The following is a 7,418-nucleotide window of genomic DNA, read 5'->3' as shown; positions in this document are numbered from 1 at the left end:
CAATATCAGACCGCGGATATCTTCCTTTAGCTTCAAAGGGGGTTGGCCAAACATTTGGCCAAGGTTTATATAAGAAGGTGGGGTGGGGGGAGAGAAAGGAAGGAAGAAAGGAAATCTCTGGAGTGTTTCAAAATCCTGCCCCAGTTCCTACACCGTGACAAACCATATCCTATGACAGGCAGTAGGGCATTGTTACAAGATCAGGCAGGATGAACAAGCTTACCAAAGCAACTTTTCTTTGCTTTTTTTTTCTTTGCTTTTCTTTTTGAGGCCCTGGAGTTTCATGATTTCTTCTTCCTTGTGTAGATTCCAGCGTGACACTCCCAAAATGAACTCTAAGAGGTTTCCAGACCTTACTAGATACTGTGTTATCAAGAATATCATTTGAGTTCCCCTCTCTTCCCATTATGTCTAGCAACACTAGATTAGACAAGGGTTCAAACAATACAATCCTACCGGCCACAGAGGAGGGAGGAAGCAGACCCAGCCTCAAAGGCATGTGATCTGTGCAGGGGCCCAGGGACTCCTCCTCAGAAGGGCCCAGCTTGGTCTAATGCTCTTCCGTTTCTGTCTTTTAAATTTTAAATTTTTGAGCAAGGAACCTAGCATTTGCACTTTTCACTGGGCCCTGCAAATCATGTGGCCGGGCCTGAGTGGAAGTAAAGTATTGCCAGACAAAGGGAGTTTTATTTTGTCTTAGGTGGCTCTGTTTCATAGATAAGAAACAGGACAATGGAGGCTCTGGCTCTGTCCCCTCTTGGAAAACAATGCCTCCAGACTTGACTACAGACCTCCAGCATAAATGGTGAGGTCTAGCTCCTTTGGAGCACATTTCATACACCTGGGGGCCTTCTCACCCTTTAAGTCCTACGTCTCCAAGAAAGAAACTAGCAGTCTGCTTCCCCCTTTGCCCTTGAAGCCAGGATGCCGATACTTGATGTAAAGCTCACCAGTTGGGTGCACGTGCTTGAGGCTTCCTTTCAGGGGACTTGTGGCCAAGGAGTCAGACTGTCCAGAGGAAAGGACAGTAGTGGGTGGGGTCCTAATGGTGACACGGCTGTTTCCATCCGAGGTGACTGTGCCGGTGGTGGGCTCAGGATCTCTGCTGGGCGGTCGGACATGGTTAATTGGGGCTTGGCTCCGAGTTGCACAGTCTGGAAGCTTCATCCCCTGGCTCTCCTGGAGATTCTGTACTTGCTTTCTGCTTAAACTGGCCGGAGCGGATTCTGTTTCAAGTCCTGACTGATCAACTTATAATTCTAATTAAAGGTCTCCCAGCCAAGGGCGAAGGGAGGAGATGACTTGGCTCAGCCATGTCTCCACATTTTCGTAGCTTATAGGGTTTTTCATTGGTGAAGAGGGGCATCCCCCATGTGAAATGGCAGTTTTTGCCCGTGTGCACAGAGCTGGATGGACTGCTTGTCTGGGCTGGTTCTGCTGGTCGTGAAGCCCTTTGCTGTGCACATTCTTTCTAAGCCCCGTGATGCACAGCAGTACTGAGGCTTCGGCAGTTAGCGGTTTGAGCCATCACCTCTTGTTATGTGAATCCTACCAGCCCCTCCTGCCCCACAGAAGAGGTGTTGTCATAGTCAGTTTGGGCTGTTATAACAAAATACAACAGGCTTGGGTAGCTTACCATGAGCAGAAGTTTCTTTGTCATTGTTCTGGAGGCTGGGAAGTCCTTGGCAAGTCCAAGGCACCATCGTGGTCGCGTTCTAGTGAGGACCCTCTTTCCAGATCCACAAGCTCAGGCCTTTCTGCTACACCTTCCCATGGTGAGGCACTAAGGAGCTTTCTGGAGCTCCTACATATGCACCAATTGCATTCACGAGGGCTCCACCTTCCTGGGGGCCTCCCAGAAGCCCCATCTACTAATGCCGTTACTTCAGGCAATAGGATTGCAACATGGGAATTTGGGGGGGACACAAACATTCAGACCATAGCAGGGGCTGATGCCCGAACAAACTCAGAAGAGGCTTCACTGCTCTCAATTCTCCACCATTTCGCCTGAGAGGAGTCAAACAAACTCTATCCACAAAATGGTCTGACTCCCTATGGGTTCAGATGTGCTAATCTTCTGTTCCACCTTCTGTGTCCACCAAATAGCTCCAGCCCATCATCTGGATCTCAGTTCAAGGGCCTCTCCCTCAGTGATGCTTTTCCTGACCAATCCTCCCAATCGAGGTCAGGTTCAGAGTTTTTTTTTCTTACTTATTTCACTTTGTAATTACACGTGTGTTAAAAACAAAGGTGGGAATTGGAGGTGGCATTAAGAAATATTTAACCATTGTGGTACAGCCTGGTCAATCAGAGCAGACACCCAATGGTTTAAGCAGGAAAGCCACCAGCCTTAACAACTGGCCCACCATGTTGTGGGTACCAACGGCAGCCATGGCAAGGATGAACTAACTCTGCTCATGGCTGTATCTTCAGCCCCTGGCCTAGGGATTAGCACTTAAAAGATGTTTAATAGATGTCCAGTGAATAAGTTATTGTTCTCTGTTGTTGACTTTTTTTTTTTTAATGTTTATTTTTGAGAGAGAGAGAGAGAGAGAGAGAAAGAGAGAGAGAGAGAGAGAGAGAGAGAGACACGCAGAGTGCCAGCAGGGGAGGGACAGAGAGAGAGGGAGATAGAATCCAAAGCAGGCTCCAGGCTCTGAGCTGTCAGCACACAGCCCAATGTGGGGCTCAAACCTATGAACTGAGATCATGACCTGAGCAGAAGTTGGACACTTAACTGACTGAGTTATCCGGGTGCCCCTTGACCCTTTTCTTTCTTTTTTTTTTCTCCTTTTTTAAGATTTTATTTTATTTTTTTTAGTTTACATCCAAGATAGTTAGCATATAGTGCAACGATGATTTCAGGAGTAGATTCCTTAATGCCCCTTACCCATTTAGCCCAGCCCCCCTCCCACACCCCTTTCAGTAACCCTCTGTTTGTTCTCGATATATAAGAGTCTCTTATATTCCCCACCCCATTTTTATATTATTTTTGCTTCCCTTCCCTTGTGTTCATCTGTTTTTGTGTCTTAAAGTACTCATGAGTGAAGTCATATGATATTTGTCTTTCTCTGACTGACTAATTTCACCTAGTATAGTTTCATCCACGTAGTTGCAAATGGCAAGATTTCATTCTGTTTGATTGCCGAGTAATACTCCATTGTGTGTGTGTGTGTGTGTGTGTGTGTATATGTATATATATATATCTATATATCTATATCTATATCTATATCTATATCTATATCTATATCTATATCTATATATATATATCTTCTTTATCCATTCATCCATCCATTGATGGACATTTGGGCTCTTTTCATACTTTGGCTATTGTTGATAGTGCTGCTATAAACATTGGGGTGCATGTGCCTCTTTGAAACAGCATACCTGTATCCCTTGGATGAATTACCTAGTATTGCAATTGATGGGTCGTAGGATAGTTCTAGTTTTAGTTTTTTGAGGAACCTCCATACTGTTTTCCAGAGTGGCTGTACCAGTTTGCATTCCCACCAGCAGTGCAAAAGAGATCCTCTTTCTCCGCATCCTCACCAACATCTGTTGTTGCCTGAGTTGTTAATGTTAGCCATTCTGGCAGATGTGAGGTGGTATCTCATTGTGGTTTTGATTTGTATTTCCCTGATGATGAGTGTTGTTGAGCATCTTTTCATGTGTTGGTTGGCCATCACGTGGGGAAGTGTCCTGATGGCACCTGATGGAACAGTAGATTCCTTCCTTCAAGCCAGGACACCCTGGGGCTCCCTGGGGGTACCACCTACACAGAGAGTGGGTGAGGTTGGAAACGAGATCAAGCTCAGAATAGGTTAAGTAAACAAACTATGGGAGAAAGAATGGAAGGGAATGAAACCCAAGAAGATCGTCATGTGGTGGAAAGTTCATTAGTGTGGCCACTGGGATGGTTTATGAGTGGTGTCAACTTCTTGGAGAAGTTGTACCCAGCTGGGCACCATCAAACCATGTACCTTCCCATGACCCAGGTGTGCCCTACTCTCTCAGCCCTAGGGGTCTTGAACATGCTGTCTCTCTGCACTGATTTTCCTTCCTGCTCTGCCATCCATTGGGAAGACTTTTTTAAAGATCTTCCTCCAGCATCATCTCCTCATTGAATCCTCTGGCACTCTCTCCTATCGGAGCCTTGGTTGTGATTTGCCTGTTTCTCCCCAGCCCCCTGCAAATTCCCCTAACATGGTCCATCCCCACTGTCTTGTCATTATTTGGGACTGTGGCTTCTTTGAAGACTCACCCATCTTTGCATCCCCAGCTCAGCCATGACTGGATGAAGTGTACATTCCACAAGTGGGTTTCATGAGAGAATGGACATGTGGATGAACTGGGTGGGTGATTCTTTAATATTCTTTTAATGTAATTTTATTCATGTATTTATTTTAAGTCAGCTCTATGTCCAACGTGGGGCTTGAACTCATGACCCTGAGATAAAGCCTCACATGCCCTGCTGACTGAGCTGGTCAGATGCTCTTTAACTTTCTTTCAGTGTAAGTTTTGTTGGAGGAAGTCAGGGATGGTACAAGAGGAGATTGAAAGCATCATAAGAAACAAAAACCATCATGGGTCATACTTTTCTGTATTTATGCTCTACACCCATAAGTGTATATGACATATGACTATTGGGGACTAGGGAAGCAGAACAGAGGGTGACAAGAGACACAAGAACTTGGAGTACCTAGAAAGGAAGAGAAAAGGCCCCAAGTGATTTCTAGTCCACAGTTTGTGTAGGGGCCAGCAGCTTCTCAGGCTAATCCCATGGAAGCCCCAGCCAAGGCATCTCTTGGGCCAGGCTTGGAGAACACAGTGTTCACTGCCTTTCAGTTGCCTGGGTTACCGGTTGGCCTGCACAGTCACTCACGCACACCAGCCTGTGACTTATTTAGATGCTGCCAGTGATCTAGCAAGTAAATGGGTTTCTGTGGAAAAAAAAATGCTTCATTTAGAAAATAATAATAACTTTCTTGCTTCCTGAATCTAAAGTTAATAATACCTGCTCACTTGAAAGATTTTCAACAATACCAACAAGGTGGTGTTTTGTTTGACATCAGGAATGGAATCGAGAGCAGAATCATTAAATGTCAGGTTCTAGTCTTTCTACACATTAAAATGCTGATTTCAGACATAGAGTTGCCTCTTGACTGGTCTCCTGGCTTCTGATGCATTTTCCCTCCAGCCTAGCTTCTATAACACTGCTTGAGCAATCATCCTGAGCAAGGTGTGCCCTACTTCAAAATCATCAGTGCAAAATAAAACCATTTTTATTTTTTAAACATTTTTAATGTTTATTTATATTTTGAGAGAGAAAGGGAAAAAGAGCATGTACAGGGGGGTATAGAGAGAGATAGAGACCGAATCTGAAGCAGGCTCCAGGCTCTGAGTTGTCAGTACAGAGCCCGACATGGGACTCGAACTCACCAGCCATGAGATCATGACCTGAGCCAAAGTCAGATACTTACCGACTGAGCTACCCAGATGCCCCTCTAAAAACCCATGTTTTTAAAAGTAACATTCAAGATCTTTTCATTTGACCCCAAGCTGCCTTTCCAGCCTTGTGTCTCCAGAGACCCTTCATGTTCTCCAGATGCCCTCTCTCAGTTCCCCATTCTACATCTGGTACCTTTGCTCACCTCCTCCTTGATGCCTCACTTGGTTCCAGTCTCAAACGCATTTGTTTTTATGTCTCTCTTGAGGACCAAGTCTTGCCCATTTGTCTTTGTGTCTGTCACAGTGCTTCACCCTGACCAACCATGACCCAGTGAGCACTTGCTATGTGAAGGATGTGAGAAATAGGTCCACCAACCCAATCAAAGGAGGGACGTGGAGACTCAGAGCACAGTGAAGTGAGGCTTTAATCAATGTTCTTGCATGAGTGGGTGTCTGATGGACAGGCACACCCAAGGCAGTTACAGCAGACAATTTATCTCCTAGCATGCAAGTCCCTCCCCTGGTTCCTCATTGGCTGAGCACTACAGAGGTAGTGCCTTAACAGGAAGTCGCCTCTGCCCATGTAAGGCAAAAAATAGTCTGATTGGAACAAATGTACATTCCCTGAGGTGATGCAGAGACTTTCAGTCCCTCCTACCTTAGTTCTTTGGTGCATGCTCATTACAAAGTCCAAGAAAATAAGCCCTTGAAATGGAGAGGAGAAGAACCAGGAAGTGAAGTGTCTAAAGGTTTGGGACTCCATTATGTGGGGGGAGGGGTTCGTACATATTTCCCATAGGTTGTAAACCCATTGTTAACTAGACAGCACAGTTTTTATTTGGTATTTGTGAAAATGAATCATTTCCCTTACTTCTCACAAAGGAATCGATGTTGAATCTGTATTTAAAATTTAGTAAGATTATCAGGTTTGAGGAATGTAAAGAAAAAACCTCCTCCTGTGTTTCTCCTGTGTACACAGAACACTTCACTTCTGACATTCTGGCCACCAAACATGTGGGGTTTTTTCCACATCAACCAGTTTTCTGACACCAGTTGGGTGACCTTCAATTCAACTGAATTCTGACACTATCTACCTGGAGATACCTTCAGATTCTACACGTTAAGGGTTCAGTCCTACAAGACTGTGCCCCAAACCCTCTTTACACCAATCATGAATCCAGATTGTCACCTGTGCTTCTGATTGAATTGGTGTAGATCAGCGGTTCCCATGATTTTCTCCTTGGGTTAAATTAATTTGCTAGAGTGACTCACAGAACTCAAGAAATCCATTTACTCGCTAGATCACTGGTTTCATACTCAGGATATAACTCAGGATATAACTCATACAGGATATAACTCAGGAACAGCCAAGTGAAACAGACACATAGGTCGAGGTATGGTGAAAGGGTAGGGGGCTCCCTGCCCTCTCCAAGTGCTGTTTTCCCGCTCATCTTCATGCGTTCAGAAACCTGGAAGCTCTCTGAACCCCATCCTTTTGGGTTTTTATGGAGGCTTCATTTAATAGGCATGATTGATTAGATCATTGCCATTGGTGACTGATTCAATCTCTATCCCTTTTCCCCTTCCTTGGAGTCAAGGGATGGGACTGAAAGTTCCAACCCTTCCCACACCTATTTGGCTCACTTGGTCAACCCCTAGGTGTGGTCCAATGTCACCTATTAAAATAACAAAAGACACCTTAACCCCTCTCAGGATATAGGAAATTCCAAAGGTTTTATAGGGGCTTTTTGCCAGGAATGGGAGGAAGACCAAATATTATTTCTTACTATAAATCATGATAGCACTGGGAACCAAGTCAGGTGGCCGCCCAATATTGTGGCTGACAGCATGTGTTCTGGGGTCTCACAATCTGGCCCAAATCCTGCCTTTATGACTTGCTAGCTGTAAGACTTTGGGCAGATTGTGTATACCTCTGAGTCTTTCATTGTAAATAGTAATTACAAGTGCTT

This window comes from Leopardus geoffroyi, chromosome B1, assembly GCF_018350155.1.
Source record: "Leopardus geoffroyi isolate Oge1 chromosome B1, O.geoffroyi_Oge1_pat1.0, whole genome shotgun sequence".
Classification (NCBI taxonomy): domain Eukaryota; kingdom Metazoa; phylum Chordata; class Mammalia; order Carnivora; family Felidae; genus Leopardus; species Leopardus geoffroyi.
Note: the sequence above shows the minus strand (reverse complement) of the source record.